Raw genomic sequence first — 20,303 nt, forward strand, 5'->3', positions numbered from 1 at the left:
TATTAGGATAGGCATTTTGGGAAGTGTTAAATGTAATACAAATTTGAGGTTGATTATCTCTTGCTGATTTACTTAAAATAAAACAGTTTAGAATAGTTTAAAAGAATTAATGAGTCTCATGCTGAGAGAAAGTCACACACCTGTGCAGAGTCATGTTGTTTTAACATTCATGGTCCCTATTTCAACATCATTCTCTTGTAATACTTCCATGTCCAACTTGAGTAATTCTTTTCTTTCTCCTTATTGGCTTTTTCAAAACTTCATCCTTGTTCTCAAACCTCTCACTGTCCTCAAGCCTCTGACAAATCATTTCCCCAACATCATCCCCCCTCAAAAAAAATTATAACCACTCATGATGAGTCATAGATGACTGTCTTCAAAGCATTGAGAAAATCCCTACTTGTCCTTGTGTTCATATCCAGACTCACTGCTGCTGCCTTGGCCTTCATGTGAACAATGTTGTCAGGTTGATTAGCAAGCAACGGAATGCCCACCATAGGGATCCCATGGTAGATAGCCTCATAGATGCTATTGGTTTCACTGTGAGTTATAAAAGCTTTGGTCTTTGGATGACCTAGGAATGGGCAAAATTTAGCAAACTTATTCATTATAATTCTTAGAAATAAAATGAGAAATATAGGGAACTCAATGAGGCAGTGTTTTCTAGAAAACAGATTATCATGCCCACGAAACTCTATTTAAATTGTTTTTAGATCTCTGAGCAGGAAGCAACTAGGCCTATTGGAGTAGTAAGTGTTGGCTTCATGGAAGAAATGATGTGTGCCTAGATACTTGAAAAGAGAATAGAAGATTGTCAGATGGACAAGTTGAAGGAGAATATTCTGGATAAAAGTAACGAATGAGCAAAAAAAGCGGACACATTAGAGCATAATGTCTTAGAGAAACAGTGAGAAAAGGGCTGAGTCTGATATGTAGGGTGTTCAAGGCAGGAGGAAGCATGATGGTGGTGCTGGACTCAGAAGAAAGGGTGGTGATCCTTTATCATGAAATGTTTCATCACTTCATGATAAAGATTTTGGATATCTTTCTATAGAAACGGAGAGTCACCCGTTCTAAAGGAGGGGCTGTTATTGTTTAGCTGCATTTGAAATACCTCTTCAGCAATGGAAAGAAAACGTATGAGGTGAGAGTATTAGGATGATGATCCAGGAGGCTATTGAAAGATTCCATTTGAGAGGTGATTACACCTGAAATACAGGTACCTTGCTTCTGGTCAAAAGGATTATGGCTATATGTAACAAAATGCAAATTATTATATTTCATCTTTTCCCCCCAGAACTAGAAAATAAATATATAGAACTTTTGCTTATTTTTTTAATTTTTCAATAATAAATGCTGAAGAATTGATTTTCTGTTGAACTGTTTTCCATCTGATTGGCTGTTACCCATATTTTCAGTATTTGCTCTCTAGTCTTACCAAGGAAACCTTGGTGGTGTAGTGGTTTAGTGCTATGGCTGCTAACCAAAAGGTCGGCAGTTCAAATGCACCAGGCGCTCTTTGGAAACCCTGTGGGGCAGTTCTACTCTGTCATACAGGGTCACTGTGAGTCGGAATCAACTCAGTGGCAGTGGGTTTGGTTTTGGCTTTAGTCTTACCAAGAAGGTCGGTCATTCTGGGGAATCCACTTATAGAGCCGAGTGTTGGGTCCTAAGGTACCTGGTTTCTTGCCATCAAATCTCCAGAGCACCTGTTAAGATGAACAAAATACTTTATTCCATGAATAAAACTGAAAAGTTACAGCAAGTTAGAATTTTGTAAACATTAAAAGATCAACTAGTCAAACCCCTTCCTATGACAAAGGAAATGAGGACAAGAGATGTTAGGAAATCAGAGCCACTAAAACACTGAAGTAAATAGGAATACCCACATTAAATGAATATCAGGTAATTATTTCATATGTAATTATGCTGTTTCTAGCATAGTAGCCAAAAACATTGAGATTAGCAGTGAAAAATTCAAGCATTTGGGGACTTTTTGGGCAGTCATGTATCTAGTGTAAAAAAACAGTAGTGAATTCCTAATGATATACATGTTTTTTCTCTCCTATTTGTTACCCTGGCTCTCATTTCCTAAATTTCATTTTAACCTGGCTCTCTATTATTACTATTTTTATTATTTTGAATGACATGGAAGGGAGTTAACTTATGTTCACTTATTCCAAACTTTCAGAAGTAGACTGCCCGGTCCTCCTTCCTAGTCTGTCTTAGCCTGGAAGCTCAGCTGAAACCTGTCTACCATGGGTGACCCTGCTGGTATCTGAATACTAGTGGCATAGCTTCCAACATCACAGCAACACGCAAGCACCCACAGTACTACAAACTGACAGACACTTGGGGGGCTTTTATAACAGTTACAGAAAATTCTCATAATCAGAACTTTACAGAGTTGAACAGACTAGGGAAGTAGTTTGTCACCTTTAAGGTACTTTATCTAACCTTTTGTGGAATCTGAGCAAGGGCTGGTGCAATCATATGGACCCTTTCTTCTGTGATGTTACTGACCATTGACCCAAGAGTAAACACCACAACACCATGTTTTCCAGAGCTCTGAACAAACTCTTCTATTTCCTGTGAAGACAGCATTTGTTTCATCATGAAACAGCAACAAAATATTGAAGAATATTTAAAGATTTGGCCACAAACAACTCAAGAGGGAAAATTAAGAACTGACAACCAAAACCAAACCCACTGCTGTAGAATCATTTCCAACTAATGACAACCCTATGTGTTACAGAGTAGAACAAATTTCCATAGCTTTTTTTTTTCCCCCCACTATAACCTTTAAGGAAGCAGATCTCCAGACCGTTCTTCCATGGTGCCATTGAGTAGATTGGAACTGCCAGTTTTTTGATTAGTACACAAGGTCAAACCATTTGTGCTCCTCAGGGATCTTGGTCAATAGAGAGAAATTATTAAAAATTATAGTGGCTGCTTTTTTACAAAACTAAGCAATCAGTTCCTTTGGAAGATGTGTGATATGAAATCTACGGCCTTTATTAGGTATATTTGTGTAAATGTGTGTGATGGGGGTGGGAGTGTGATACAAGCAAGAAACAAAATTAAGCAGTTACACAGTAGTGAGAGGGACACTGACTTTTCTTTTATAGTTATTAATTACCAATATACATTTTTGGAAGGAGACGCCAGAGCAGGATCTTAACTCAGCTTTAATTCTATATAGTTCTATTTCTACTGGAGTGCCAGCACAGTGCAAAAAAATGCTGTGTTTGGCTGCCAACGAAAGTTTGCAAGTTCAAGTCCATCTAGAGGTACCCGAAAAGACAGTTGTGGTGATCTATTTTTGAAAAATGAGCCAATGAAAACTCTGTGGAGCACAGTTCTACTCTGATACACATGGGGTCACCATGAGTTGGAATCAACTCGGACGGCACCTGTTTGGTTATACCTGTTTCTGTTGCCGTCGAGTCGATTACAACTCATAGCGACCCTACAGGACAGTATAGAACAGCCTCATTGAGTTTCTAAAGAGCACCTGGAAGATTTGAACTGCTGATCTTTGGTTAGCAGCTGTAGCACTTAACCACTACTCCACCAGGGTTTCTCTACAGTTCTACTAAATCACGTGTTTATTCTAGAAGGTTTTCTGGAGGGTTCTTTTGGTTGGGAGCTATTAGTATTTTACTTCATGACTACGAACACTAAGGAAAAAAAGTTTTGGTGGGAATGATTGTATATATCACCCAGTTACATAATCCTTTATGTCACACCTTAAACTTTCTCATAGTTTCACAAATATTCCTCTAATAACTCTTTAACGTCCAGAGGTTAAGATTCTCTAACATTCAAAAAACTTTGGGTTTAGAATATCTGTGAAATAGTCATAAGATTTCCATTTACAATCCATAAATATACATTTGCAATTACATATCAGAATATCCATATTTCTAGGCTTTTTATTTGTGATGCTTCTTGCCCTGAAATCATGTTATGAAACTGATGTGCCTGTGGAATGTGCTATGCATAACTGTGGCTATGAGGGACCTTCATCATCACCTCACTGTGTCCTGGAGGAAGCACTATCTCCCCAGTGGGAGAGGTAAGGGGCCTTTCTCCAGGAGGGATCTGGTCACCCTCTTGAGAAGCTCACTTGAAACTTACATAGTTCCTAGTGAAGACATGTTCACCTGGAATTGTTTGAGAATTATTCTGACTTATGCTCCCTTTGCTGTGCAAGACGGACCCTGGTAGTTTAAAGTAATACAATCTTTCTTTACAGATTAATCACTTACTTGGTTCTTTCCTAATTCTGTGACATCTTAATGAAAATAATACAAGCACATTGTAAGAAATTTTGGAAAAGTATGAAAAATATAAGAAGGAAAGTAAGATTGACCCATAAATTCCATTCTGAAAGTGTTTAAACTCTGTATCCACTCATTCTAGTGTTTATATTATCCATATGCAGAAATGTATACATATTAAAAAAAAAAAAACTGTTGCCATAAAGTCAATTTCAACTCATAGCGACCATATAGGACAGAGTAGAACTGCCCCATAGATTTTCCAAGGAGCACTTGGTAGATTCAAACTGCAAACTTTTTGGTTACCAGCTATAACTCTTAACCACCATGCCACTAGGGTTTCTGATGTATATATACATATATGACATGTATTTAAAAATTTGTAATTCCACTGTATATATCTTTTTTCTACAATAAATTTGGCATCATATTGTTTTTAACAATTTGTCCCTTGGTTTCCAGCTAATCTTATATAATGATTGATTTTGTGTAATTAAGCATTCTTGGATGAAATGATTGCAATAGTGTGGATACATATAAATTATTTAACCTATCATAAATGTTGGAATTTAAATTACTGTCAATGTTTACTTTTATAAATAACACTGCCATACATATTTATTCTGCGCCACTTGATTTTTTTTTTCTTTTGCCTGTGTAGGTTCATATAAGTATATAATGAGGTCAAAGGCAATACTTATTTTTAAATATTTTGATGCATTTTACCAAATATCTTATTTCTGTAAATTTTTTTTAACAAAAAAGTCAAATAACCGAGAGTAAAATAATTAATGGAAAAGCAAGTAATATGGGGGGAACAATCCCTTCTTATGATAATGGATAACAGTCTTCACATCATTGACTTGGATTCAAATTTTGTTTCTGCAATGTAAATAACAACTACTGTAAATATATCGTTTAGCTATTATACTACTATTCATCCTCTCTTTCTTGCTCTCTTTTTACTCTCCTACTGTCATTTTCCTTTAATATGAATGGGAAAATCTTCCACGAATAAGGTTAGATTGCAGGAACATCCATTAATCTTATTGCAGCATTTGGACCCTTTGAAAAGCATTATATATATATATATATATAGCCTATACAATTTACACTCAAAATGACTGTTGAGTTTTAATCCTTGAAGAGGATCTCAGTTTTATGTTGCTGCCAATAAGAAGGTATACAAAACAAATCTTTTAACAGATTATATACTACGGCAATAAAGAATGCCTACTTTTTATTTATGTCTTAAAGTTCTAGTAGTAATTTAAAATGTATTAGATTCTTGCTTTCCTTCCTAAGGAATATTTTCCTATATGCTGACAGAAGTATTTTGTGAGGTCAAACTAGTAGAATTGTTCAGATACAAGTGGCAGGAATTCTTTATTGTGTATATAATTTTTTTTTTTTATTTATTATATGCACAGGACAAATTTTCTGTGTTCATTCTATCAGGCAGCTATGATACAGATAAGCATATACTCAAAGGGGAGCTGTGGTGCTGCAATGGCTAAATGTATGGCTGCTAAACAAAAGATCAGCAGTTGGAATCCACCAGCCCATCCTTGGAAATCCCGTGGAGTGAGTTTGGTTTGTTTTTATACTCAAGGGAGTTTTACTGAGATTTCCTGTAGGGTTGGTATATGGTAGAAAACACTTCTTCTGATAGGCTAACCCATCCCTTTTATTCTCAAAGATGTAAAACTGTGAGGTTTCAAATGATGAACAGTTTCAGGCAAGTGAGCTTGGCGATGGCTCCAAATATTGTTGGGTGCACCCATTTGTATTCACCCATTTATAGTGTTTAGCAAGGTCTTCCCTTTAGCTACAAAGCAAGTGAAGAGCCTAAATCCTTACAACAATATTTAAGCATTTCGACCTGTTCACCTGTTTGCCAAAACGTATAATTCTCTTTTAAAACCTCCACAGGATATTTGTTCTTTAGGACTTTGCTAGAGAATATAATTCTGATCTACTGGAAAACCAATTCCTATTAAATGAGAAGTATATTTAAAGTGCCTGACACAAATGAAATGATTAATAGTAATAGTAACAATTACAGTAGCTAATATTACTTTTGGATTACTTACTTTGTGCCAGAGGCATTTGGAAGAGTGTTTTATATGTATTAACTAATATTTTTCTTACAACAATCATATGAGGTTGGTAGTATTATAGGAATTGTCTTCATTCCATGACCATTCTAGTTTCCCACCATCTGGTGCCTGATCTCCTGACTCAATCTCCTAAGAAGTCTGCCATTCTACAGTTTTGTTCCTTCACAATCCAATCCATTTTGAGGGCTCTTTTGTAAAAAAAAATCTTCTCATATCTCTCCCTTGCTTAACTCTTTCCACTGGCTCCCCAATGCCCCTAAGAGATGTTTCAAACTCCTTCTGGTTCCGACTAACTTCATCTGCCTCTTTTACGCCTCCTCTTTTTGCCCACTAGGAGATCTTGGGGACCTCCATCACTACTATTGCTGCTTTTGTTTTGTCTTCCTTTCTCCCCCACCTTCTCTACCTATTCCTGCACACCCTTCACCTTAATTATCAATGACTCCAAAAAATAAAATAAAATAATTTTTTTTTTTTCCAGGTTACTTTCTATGGTCCCTCCTGGGTGTTCCCTTAGCACTGTGGTCTTTCCTTACTGTAACACTTTTCATACAGTATTTTTATTACTTGATTCTGTTCTATTTTTCCAACTAGAATATACGATATGTGTGTCTAGGGTGGGGTGTGGGGGCAGAGACCATGACTGTTTAGTTTTTCTTTATATCCAACCAGCACCTAGCGCGCCTGGAATATGGTAGTCTCACTAAAAACAATCTCTGAATAAATGACTGATACTCTCTTATGTGCTGAATAATGAAGGCTTTATCAGTCTATTTTCAAAGTCTCACAGATATCCTACTTTCATTTTGTCATGATGATATTCAGACACTTGTGGTGGCAAGGAAATATATGAATTTCTAATTTGTAGGTCACTTTAGCATGCTTCCCACAACTTTCTTACTTAGTCAAACATTCTGAATGAAGAAAGTAGAATCATTTCAATTGAAAATCTAAACCAACTGTAGTAAGTTAACCTTAGGCAAGGGATTGGCAGGCTTGCGGTGGAGCCCACCAACAAAGTCAAAATGTAGCAAGAATGTGCATGGAAATTCAAAATCCCTGTAGGTTCTAATGAGGCATATTTCAGCTTTCCCCATTGTCTCAGATAATGTAGTGGGTCTTCCTGAAAAGAAAGCAGAAAACAAAAAGTGGAGGAAAACGGGAAAAAAATGACATCCAAATATCAGAGTAATTTTCTGAGGGTTGCTTGCAATAATGGGCTAAAGATTTCTAAAAGCATGAGAGGAGCCTTACATCTCTAATGTCACATCAGTACTTTCACCACCATAAACAATTATTAAAGCTAAGCCACTGTAGAATTAAATACGCATTTACATTATCTAAAGTTGCAAAAGTAACAGATCCAAAACTGCAAACAACTGGAACGTGAGCTCCTCAATCAATTAATCGTACCATAACCATGAAAACAGAAGTACTCAGTCTAGTTTCCATAATTTAGCAAGTCAGTCCCTTGACACTTGGTTTTCCAACTAAACTTTGAGGTTTTTATGAGTATGCCTCAATTCCTTGTACCAACTATGGCATTTGGTTCAAGTGAAGAACTGAATAATATTTCATAATTAAATAAAACTATTTGCAATTAAATACCAGAAACTTTCAAAAATTATGGAGATAAATGTGCTCACTGTGAATTTTTTTTAAAAGAGAGACTTAGTTTGGTGATTTGAAAGCACTTAGTGAAGAAATGTGGAATCATTAGAAACCTCAAGTTTCACTAGGCACAAGTTAAGTAGAATTATGTTATTTTGATTATGGCTATTTGAATAACAGATTAATAAAAATTGTAGATACAAATTATAATTTTTGAATCTGGGATAAAGCCAGTATGTCTCTCAACTGAGAAGGAATACTGAGAAGGTAATACGGCAAAATATTTTAGTGAATCAATAACAAAACTGAGCTACACAAGTATTTTTCCCAATGCTACATACATAGTTATGCTAGGAATATGTATCGTATCACTCTTCAATACACATATCTATGTTCATCCAAACATTCATGGAGATATAAAATGACTTTTTTAAAAAATAAAAACTACAATAAAATACATACGTAATTAATTAAAGAAATTCAAAGTGTCTTAATTTGGAAGTTTCTGACTCTTGGGAGTCCCCTGTCCTAGTGACTAGCCACTAGGTTTTTCTAGCTGGTTCTATAATAGAAGCCTTTATAATATTTGTGAGGTTGATAAATCATTTCATGTTTTCATTTCATCTTTTACTTATGAAAAACAAATTCCTCTGTTTTTTTATTTATACAAATTCACCTTCAAAGGCACAAGAAAAGTTAGGACTTCTTTCTACCAACTAAAAACATAACTTACCTAGTACTTCATTGTAAAACTGATCCCACTTCTTCCCATTAAATGTCTCGAACCAAAAGTCAAAATAAAGCACATATTTCATATTTTTTACCCTCTCCATGAATGTCATTCATTCAGGTAATTCTGACATAACAATAGGTACATAAGAAGGAGGGGTAAAAAGTCCTCCACTATACTTTTCGATTTGTATAGCCACATGTGAACCGAACACTATATACAAAGGGTATTTTAAGTAGCTCAGCCAACAGCTCACCACAAGGGCCAATAGCATCTGCAAGAATGACATTAAACCTTGATTCTTGTAGTTTCATTATGTTTCTTGTTAAAAACTACATGTTTACAAAGTCTTTCAATACAGTCAGGATATTCCCAAAGGATTTCTTGTAATACTGAAAAAGATGTCCAAAATGTGTCTTTCAGCATATCATATGTCCATTTCCTGATCCAGGTCATGAAAAAAAAACTCAAAATCATCTTTAGTAAGAGCAGTAGGATAAACCTCAAATTTAATAGCAGATGGTGTGTTGGGGTCAATTAGAATGGAAGCTGAAGATGTTAGAACAGTCACCTCATGACCCCTCTGAATAAGTTCATCCAGTATTGTCTTTATATTGATCCAGTGGCTATATTCTGTTGGCCACACTAGCACTTTTCCACAAGTCCCACAGCTAAAATAACAACTCAGCTGTATCAGCAGAAGACCTGAAATCCATTTCATAGACATCTTGGTTAAATGAATATCTTTCTTTCAAAAATCTGTTCCCTTCTGCCATTGCTCATGAAGTTAAAACACAACTCTTACACATCAAAGTGAACACATTATATGAACAGTCAGAGCACGTGGATGCCAAGTGGAAAAAGCAAAGGGTAGATGACCTTGTGGTTGCCTGAGTGTACTTAATGTCCCTTTTATTGTAAGTACTATTGCACAGCTAAGAATCAATGACCTAACATTTCAGTGTCACCTGTGTTATAAAATAGATTTTAGAATAGAGTTAAGAACATTGGCAAGTGTGAGGCCACTTGTGATTACAATCTCTTTGACACAAGAACTAAACACAAAGTAGTTACAAATTTGCATCAATTTTTTTTTTTTTTTTGGATATCATGATTCAAGGCTTTTTGTGTCTGGTAAAATCTTTATTGACATATAATTCACAAACTAAACAATTCTTCAATTTAACGTGTTCCATTTTTTTTTATTCTATGGTTGTTAGTATATGCACAGAGTTGTACAATCATCACCATGATTAATTTTAGAACATTTTAATCACACCACAAAGAAATCCTGTGCTTCTAGCCCATCACCCCTCAATCTTCCCATCTTCTCTCCCCGCTCCACATCCCTACCCCGGTCCTAGAAAACTGTTAATCTGCTTTCCGTCTCTAGAGATTTTCCTGTTCTGAATATTTCATATAAATGAAATCATATAATATGTGGTCTTTTGTGATGGGTTTCTTTTACTTAGCATAATGTTTTAGATATTTATCTATGTTATGTTATGTACAGGACATTATTTCTTATTATTGCCAGATAATATTCCATTGTATGGATATACCACTTTTGCTAATCCACTCATCAGCTGGTGGACACTTAGGTTGTTTCTACTTTTTCATTATTATACTGTTTATGAATAATGCTTTTTATGGACATTCATTTTCAAGGGTTGTATGGAAATATGTATTCATTTCTCTTTGGAAAATACTTAGAAATAGAATTGCTGGATCATATGGTAACCGTGTTTAACCTTATACCAGACAGTTTTCCAAATTGCATGCATGAAGGTTTCAATTTCTCCATTCTTTTCTTTTCTAATTCTTTCAAAAAATATTCATTCTAGGGAAGGACAATACTCAATACAGGAAAGGTCAGCTCAACTGGACTGGACCAAAAGCAAAGAAGTTTCCGGGATACTGAATGCTTCGAAAGTCAGTGGAGCAAGGGCAGGGGTTTGGGGACTATGGCTTAAGGGGACTTCTAAGTTAATTGGCAAAATAAATTCTATTATGAAAACATTGTGCATCCCACTTTGAAGTGTGGCATTTGGGGTCTTAAATGCTAAAAAGTGGCTATCTAAGATGCATCAATTGGTCTCAACCCACCTGGATCAAAGGAGAATGAAGAACACCAAGGTCACGTAATAACTATGAGCCCAAGAGACAGAAAGGGCCACATGAACCAGAGACTTACATCATCCTGACACCAGAAGAACTAGATGGTGCCCGGCCACAACTGATGACTGCCCTGACAGGGAACACAACAGAGAACCCCTGAGGGAGCAGGAGAACAGTGGGATGCAGACCCCAAATTCTCATAAAAAGATCAGACTTAATGGTCTGACTGAGACTAGAAGAATCCCAGTGGTCATGGTCCCCAAACCTTCTGTTGGCCCAGGACAGGAACCATTCCCAAAGGCAACTCATCAGACATGGAAGGGACTGGACAATGGGTTGGAGAGAGATGCTGATGAAGAGTGAGCTACTTGTATCAGGTGGACACTTGAGACCGTGTTGGCATCTCCTGTCTGGAGGGGAGATGGGAGGGTAGAGAGGGTTAGAACCTGGCAAAACGGTCACAAAATGAGAGACTGGGAGGAGGAAGCAGCCTGACTCATTAGGGGGAGAGTAAATGGGGGTATGTAGTAAGGTGTATACAAGCTTATATGTGACAGACTGACTTGATTTGTAAACTTTTACTTAAAGCACAATAAAAATTATTTTAAAAAATAAAAAAATAAACACAATAATATTATAACTAAAATATATCAATAATTCCTTAATATTATCAAATATCTAATTTCTTCAAGTTTTCTCAATTGCCTCATAAACGTCCTTTCATGGTTGGCTTAATTAAATTCACATCCAAGCCAGTTCCACCCACTGCATTTGTTTGACATGATTCCCAATTCTCCTTTAATCTTCAAAAGCTCCTCCCCATCTTTTCTCATTGTAATTTATTCATTGAAGAAACTACATTGTTTGGAGAATTTCTTTCATTGTACATTAGGATAACTGTATCTCTCTGTTCTTTAATATATTTGTCTGAAAACAGTAAATGCCCAAGATGAAAAAAGAAAAAAAAAATTCATTCTTCCACTTCACCACCAGGGATTCCAGTGAAAATATAGACACAGCAAAACATACACTCATTCACAATTTCTACATGTACAATTCAATGATCTTGGTTACATTCTTTACATTGTGTCATCACTCTTGCTATCTATACCCAAATTAATTTGCCACCATTAACTTAGATTCTCCACATTCTTGACAACACTTTTTATTATTGTCTTGATTATAGTCAACTAGATGAATATGAAGTTTTATTTCCTTGTGGTTTTTACTTACACATCTCTGATGACTAATGATGCTGATTCTTTTTTCATGTGCCCATTGTCCACTTGTATACATTCTTTGGAGAAATGTCTAGTCAGATTATTTGTCCATTTTTTCTCTGGGCTTTTTGTATTTTTATTATTGATTTGTAAGAACTTGTTATATATTCTTGTCACAAGTCCCTTATAAGATATATGATTGGCAAATATATCCTCCCATTTGGAGGGGTGTGTTTTCACTTTCTTGATTTTATTCTTTGAAGCAACATGTTTAATTTGATATATGGGTTGAGGTAGGCAATCCAACTTAATTATTTTGCAAGTGGATATTCTGTTTTTCCAATATCTCTTGTTAAAAAGACTGTTATTTCTGCCATTGAATTATTTTGGTACTCTTGTTGAAAAACAATTGACCATAAATGTGTGATTGTGTTTCTGAATTCCCAATTCTATTTCATGATCTGTACATCTATCTGTATGCCTGTACCACACCATCTTGATTAATAACTGTATATTTGTAGGTTTTCAAATCAGGAAATGTAATTCTTTCAACTTTCCATTTTCTTTTCAAGATTGTTATGACCATTTTGGATCCCTTGAATTTCTATATGTTTATACAAGTTTACAGATATTTCTTTTTTTTTTCAAAGAAAAGATTATCATAGTATCATTTAAAATATTTCTGAAACTTTTTTTTTACAAAGCAATGCGACCTGGACAGCATTCAAAAATATTGCCTGTAACCAACCTGCCTATTCCCTTTAAGGACTATAAACTTTATCTCTATTAGAGGTTCTCTGATACTCATTTAAACACTGTTGGGAGCATCTTTCCATACATCTCATGTATACTCATATTCAAGTATTTCTGTAGCACGAGTTCCTACATGTAGATTTACTGGGTCAAACCAATTTAATTTGGAATGATTGTTCTGTATATACTCCTTCAAAAATAGTTTTCTCAGATTCTTGTTTTACAAGTCTGTGCCAAATTAGTTTATTGTCTTAATTTTCATTTCCTAATTACTAGGGATGGAAAGCCAAAAGGGAAGAACACTATTGCCATTTCTCAAGCTGAAAGAACTGAAGAAAAAATTCAAGCCTCAAGTTACAATATTGAAGGATTCTATGGGGAAAATATTACATGACTCAGGAAGCACCAAGAAAAGATGAAAGGAATACACAGAGTCACTATACCAAAAAGAACTGGTAGACGTTCAACCATTTCAGGAGGTACCATATACGCAGGAACCAATGGTACTGAAGGAAGAATTCCAAGCTGCACTGAAGGCATTGGAGAAAAACAAGGCTCCAGGAATTGATGAAATATCAATTGAGATGTTTCACCAAATGGATGCAGTGCTGAAACTACTCACATATCAATACCAAGAAACGTGGAAGAGAGCTACCTGGCCAACCAAGTGGAAGAAATCTATATTTATGCCTATTTCCAAGAAAGGTGATCCCACTAAGTGTGGATATTATTAAACAATATCATTAATACCAGACACAAGTAAAATTTTGCTGAAGATCATTCAAAAGCGGTTGCAGCAATATATTGACAGGGAACTGCCAGAATTTCAGGCGGGATTCAGAAGAGGATGTGAAACCAGGGATATCATTGCTGATGTCAGATAGATCCTGGCTGAAAGCAGAGAATACCAGAAAGATGTTTACCTGTGTTTTATTGACTATGCAAAGGCATTCAACTCTGTGGGTCATAACAAATTATGAATAACATTGTGAAAAATGGGAGTTCCAGAACACTTAATTGCCCTTATTAGGAATCTGTGCATAGATCAAGAGGTGGTCGTTTGAACAGAGCAAGAAGATACTGCATGGTTTAAAGTAAGGAAAGGTGTGCATCAGGGTTGTATCCTTTGACCATACGTACACAACCTGTATGCTGAGCAAATAATCTGAGAAGCTGGACTATATGAAGAAGAACGGACATCAGGATTGGAGGAAAAGTCACTAGCAACCTGCTAGGCAGATGGTACAACTTTGCTTGCTGAAAGTGAAGAGGACTTGAAGCACTTACTGATGAAGATCAAAGACCACAACCTTCAGTATGGATTACACCTCAACATAAAGAAAACAAAAATCCTCACAAATGGCCCAATAAGCAGCATCAGGATAAAGGGGAAAAAGATTGAAGTTGCCAAGGATTGTATTTTACTCGGATCCACAATCAACAGCAGTTAAGAAATCAAAAGACACCTTGCATTGGACAAATTTGCTACAAAGGACCTCTTTAAAGTATTGAAAAGCAAAGATGTCACCTTGAAGACTTAAGGTGTGCCTTACCCAAGCCATGGTGTTTCAATAGACTCATAAGCATGTGAAAGCTGGAAAACGAATAATGAAGACAAAAGAAGAATTGACACCTTTAAATTGTGGTGTTGGTGAAGAAAACTGAATATACTATGGACTACCAAAAGAACAAACAAATCTGTCTTGGAAAAAGTATAATCAGAATGCTCCTTAGAAACAAGGATGGCATGACTATGTCTTATATAATTTGGACAGGTTCTCAAGAGAGATCAGTCCCTGAAGTAGGACATCATGCTTGGTAAAGCAGAGGGTCAGTGGAAAAAGAGGAAAACCCTCAATGAGATGGATTGACACGGTGGCTGCAACAATAGGCTTTATAGCATAACAAGGATTGTGAGGATGCTGCAGGACTGGGCAGTATTTCTTTTTGTTGTTTATAGGAATTGGAAGTGATTATGAGTTTTGTTCTGTTGTACTATGAGTCAAAACTGACTCGATGTCACCTAACAACAACTCTTAGTGACTTTTATCATTTCTTCTATTTTACTAGACATTTTTACTTCTGTGAATATTGATTCACAGCTTTCATTTCTTTACATATTGGACCATTTGTCTCTTTTGTTTGTGATTTGTAGTCCTTCCTTGACAATGCATACCACTCCTTTTTCTGTTAAATTCATTATAAGTTAGTTTCAAGAAAATTAATTCAGACTTATATGCATGATTTAAAAGTATTATCTCCTACAGTGCTATTATGGATTGAATTGTGTCATCCCAAATTGTGTATCAGTGTATCAGTTCAGCTAGGTCATTATTCTCAGTATTGTCTGATTGTCCACCATTTTGCCATCTGATGTATTTTCCTACGTGATATAAATCCTTCATCTATGATGTTAAAGAGGCAGGATTAGAGGCAGTTATGTTAATGAGGTGGGACTCAATTTACAAGATTAGGTTGTGTCTTAAATAAATCTCTTTTGAGATATGAAACAGGGAATAGAGCAGAGAGACAGGGGGGCCTCATAATACCCAGAAAGCAGTGCCATGAGCAGAGCATGTGCATTGGACCCAAGCTTCCTGGGATTAGAAGTTCCTGGACCCAGGGAAGATTGATTTCAAGGACCTTCCCCTGGAGCCAACAGAGAAAGAAAGCCTTCCTCTAGAGCTGGCACCATGAAATTTGGACTCCTAAACTTTGAGAGAATCATTTTCTTTTTATTAAAGCCATCCATTTCTGGTATTCCTACTATAGCAGCACTAGATAATTTAGACAGGCATGATATTCAATTTTTATTAAAAATGTGCCAATTATCTAGATTAGTTGTACGGAAAATTCTGCTGTAAGCTTTTACTATCATTTCCCTAGCATCAAAATTTAAATTAATTTACTTTTGCTATTAAATCCATGTCTTAGGCTGAAGAATGTTTGTTGTAAGACTTGGGTTATGGTCTTCTTGACCAATAAAAACAGCTACATTTTTCTCAACCTGGACCACTTTGATCCTAAAGTGCTTCTCTGATGTGTAGGCTTCAGGGGACCCTTGTAGTTTGATTTACCTATTTTCTATAAAATTTATTTAATGTGTATATTCTTTATGCTGTTACAGATTAAGATCAGCCACTGTTTGCCTAAGTTTATAAGAAAAAGATGATTATATTACTTTTACCCATACCAAAGGATTTAATGTTTTCATACTACCAGTGTGGGAAGGATGGGGCAATAGGTTTTTGTGGAAAGAGAGAAAGAAGATGTACTCATCTCTGGTATGGTTATTTAGATTAATAACCATAATTTCAATCTGTGTTCAACAAACTTAATGAATTTCTCAACATATCTGTAAGGTATCCAAGTGATGCTGTGTCTCCTTTTGAAGGAAGCGATCTCCCGAGAGTACAGGTTCTATATTATCATAAACTGAATTGAGACAGTGCATGCCTAACAAAGGCTGAAAAGGAGAGTGAAAGTAAACAGTGGAATCTTTCTTAAAGGTTAATGAAGAAAAGAGAATTAGCTAATAGTTCCAAAGAATTTCTCAAATAGCTCAATTTTATAGTGGAAAGCAAGTGGTTATTATTATATTTATTTGTTGTTGTTAGTTGCTATTGAGTTGATTGCAATTCATGGTGATCCCATATATGCAGAGCAGAACTAATATATTGAGTTTTCAAGGTTGTGACATTTCCAAAGCAGATCACCAGGCCGATCTTTCAACTCACTTCTGGATGGGTTTGTACCATCAACCTTGTAGCCAGTAGTGGAGTGCTTAACAGTTTGTGGCACCTAATTCCACATAAATTCTACTTGGTAATGACATTACCTGGAAGAAGGCCAACGTCTTACTGTGTCTTGTAAGAAAAAAGTGATACCGAAGCTGATTGCACAGTATAAGTTTTGTGGGTCGAATTGTTTCCCTGCAAAATATTATTTCCAGTTGTGGTGTTTTTTTTCTTTTTTGACAACAACAACAAAATATGGGGGTAAATCAAAAAGTTTTGCTCAGACACTAAAGAGACAATAGATAAGTGGTAACTTTGGTGAAGGGTAAGACAGTACACAGTACTGGGGAAGCCTGCTTGTACAAGGCAAGATCATGGAAGCTCCATAAACACATCCAAACTCCCTGTGGGGTCAAATTACTGGACTGAAGGCTGTGAGGATCGTGGTCTCAGGGAACATTTAGCTCAATTGGCATAACAGTTTATAAAGAAAACGTTCTACATCCTACTTTGGTGAGTAGCATCTGGAGTCTTAAAAGCTTGTGAGCAGCTATCTAAGATACTCCACTGGTCTCAGCCCATTGGAAGGAAGTGAGAATGAAGAAAACTAAAGACACAAGGGAAAGATTAGTCCAAAGGACTAATAGACCACAACTACCACAGCCTCCACCACACTGAGTTCGGTACAACTAGATGATGCCCACTACCACCACTGACTGCTCTGACAGGGATCACAGTAGAGGGTCCCAGACAGAGCTGGAGAAAAATGTAGAACAAATTTCTAACTAACAAAAAAAGACCAGACTTACTGGCCTGACAGAGACTGGAGAAACCTATATAGTCCCTGGACACACTTTTAGCTCAGTAACACAGTCATTCCTGTGGTTTGTCCTTCAGCCAAAAGTTAGACAGGGCCATAAAACAAAACTAGACTAAAGAGGGACACTACCCAGGGGCAAGGACTAGAAGGCAGAATCTGACAGAAAAGCTGGTAAGAGGGAACCCAAGGTTGAGAAGAGAGACTGTCAACATTCCATGGAATTGATAACTACGGTCACAAAACAATATGTGTACTGTTTGATGAGAAGCTAGTTTGTTCTGTAAACCTTCATCTAAAGTACAATAATAAATATATATACTATCTGGTAAAATAATTAAAAAAGAAAAGTTTTGTTACTTGGGTTCCAGTACATACATACATACATGAGTTTATTCCAAATAAAACTTATCTAAAAATGTCTCTGCTATCAGTGGATGGCTACAAACAAGTTATCTCAGTAACACATTTGTCTTAGTCTTGTTACAATGCCTTAAAAAACAGGATATTTTTAGTGTCATGGAAAAAAAAAATGATTTTGAGGCCAGGGTTAACATCAAAGTTTTAACAAAACTCAAGTGGACAACTTCCAAAATCATTGAAGCTTTGCAATGGTTTTATGAGAATGCTGCCCCACATAAAACAATAGTTTTTAGATGGATCAAGCTTTTCAAAGAAGGTCAGGAAGATCTCAAAAATGAGCCAAGAGAAGGAAGATCACTCAGAAGGTTATGGCAACTTTTTTGTGGAATTTCCAAGGGATAATCTTGATAGATTTTCTTGAAGGATACAGGATGATCTGGGGTATCATTATGAAGAAGTTTTAAGAAAATTGAAAAATGTTTTGATGAGAAAAAGGCCAGGAAAATTGCTCTGACATTTTTTTCCATCATGACCATGTATCTGCTCATTCTTTGAGGGTAGCAAGGACTGCCTGTCTTGTTTATCTACTGCTGCTATAACAGGAATACCACAAAGGGATGACTTCAACAAAACAGAAGTTTATTCTCTCACAGTCTAGCAGACTAGAAGTCCAAATTCAGCATGTCGGCTCTAGAGGAAGTATTTCTCTCTTGGCTCTGAAGGAAGGTTCTTGTTATTAATCTTCCCCCAGACTAGGAGCTTCTCCATGCAGGAGCCCCAGGTCCAAAGGATGTGCTATTCTCCTGGCTCTTGTTTCTTGGTGGTATGAGGTCACCCGTCTCTCTGTTTGTTCCTCTGTTTTATATCACAAAGAGATTGATTCAAGATATAAACTAATCTTATAGATTGAGTCCTACCTCCTTAGCATAACTGCTTCTAATCCTGCCTCATTAACATCATAGAGGTAAGATTTACAACATACAGGAAAATTACAACAGATGACGAAATAATGGACAATCAGATAATACTGAGAATCATGGCCTAGCCAAGCCGACAGATATTTGGAGGGGACACAGTTTAATTCATGACACTGTCCTATGAGAATTTTCTCTGGGAAAACTTATCCTATCCACACCCTATATCCCTGATCTTACACCTTCAGACCTCTTTGTCTTCTTAAAACTGAAAAAACATCTAAAAGGAACACAGTTTAAGTTCATTGAGGATGCCAAAACTTCTGTTTTGACATGGTGTAAATCAAAGAGCACAGAATTCTTTGGAGAAGGATTAGGGAGATGGAAACCTCACCTTCAGAAGCGTATAAACCTAGATGGAGGATACACCAAGAAACAACAGCCTCACATTTTGACATTTGTGTTTAATAAAAGTTTGCACGATTTTGTAGCAATACTCTTTGACTTACAATCATATATAAACCACATTTATCTAAGTCAATAATTTTAAAACAATGGTACAAATATGATTACATAGACACAGAAAAAAAAAAACCTGTAATAATAAACATCAAACTGATAACATGCTCCTCTGGAAATAATGGAAAGTAAGGTTACCACATTAACTTTAAGTATTTTTTAAATTGTATTATTATTTGTTCAGAGGGTATGTATTATTTTGTTCATAATTTGTTATTGTTATTGAGAATATACACAGCAGTACACAATTTCAGCAATTTCTACATGTATAATTCTGTGATATCGATTACCTTTTTGAGTTGTGCAAACCTTTCTCACTCTCCTTTTCCAATTTGTCCTTCTTACATTGACATAAACCTCTACCCATTGCAGTCGGGTCCATTCCCACTCATAGCTACCCCACAGGACAGGGTACAACCATCTCATAGCTTCCAAGGCTGTAATCTTTACAGACTAATAAATAACATCATAATAAATGGAGAGAAGGTTGAAGTTATCAAGGATTTTGCCTTAGACTGAGTTCTATAGAGAAGCAAAACCAGTAAAGCGTATAAATATATACAGAGAGATTCATATCAAGGAAACACCTCACACGATTGTAGCATTTGGAACATCCCAAGTCCTTGGTTCAAGATAGAGGGCTTTCCCAATTCACGGAGCCACAGAAGCTGGCAAACCCAAAATGAGCAGGGCTCCTGTTCACAGGCTATGAAGATCAAGAATCCCTAAGGTCAGAGGCCAAGACAGCAAGGTTTCTCCTGATTCACATAGCTGCAAGTCCTGGCAAATCCGAGATGGGCGGGTCAGGGAGCAGACGTTTTGCTCACAGTCAGTGAAGATCAGTGAATCCCAAGATGGAAAAGTAAGCCGCTAGCTCAAGTCCCAAGAACAAGAGGTCAGACAAGAGACAGTTGCTGGATCTGGAACAAGCCAACAACCTTGGCATGGTGAGCAGGAAGGAATTAAGTGCCAGAAGGTCGAGAGATGAAGGCTGAGGGGGCAGTGAGCTGCCACAGGCCTTACCACCACAGATACCACTCAGCAGATTCCATCATATGGGTGATCAATTATCAAATTTCAACAGGGAAGTGATCACAGCATTATAAAACTGCCAAAAC

The 20,303-nt window shown here is 36.4% G+C and overlaps 1 pseudogene; it reads right to left on the bottom strand.

The window, feature by feature from the left end:
• Positions 1 to 2,335: 2,335 nt before the first annotated feature.
• Positions 2,336 to 9,532, bottom strand: LOC100664273 (UDP-glucuronosyltransferase 2B31-like; annotated as a pseudogene).
• Positions 9,533 to 20,303: the final 10,771 nt, after the last annotated feature.

The sequence above is a fragment of the Loxodonta africana genome, chromosome 5 (assembly GCF_030014295.1).
Source record: "Loxodonta africana isolate mLoxAfr1 chromosome 5, mLoxAfr1.hap2, whole genome shotgun sequence".
NCBI lineage: Eukaryota > Metazoa > Chordata > Mammalia > Proboscidea > Elephantidae > Loxodonta > Loxodonta africana.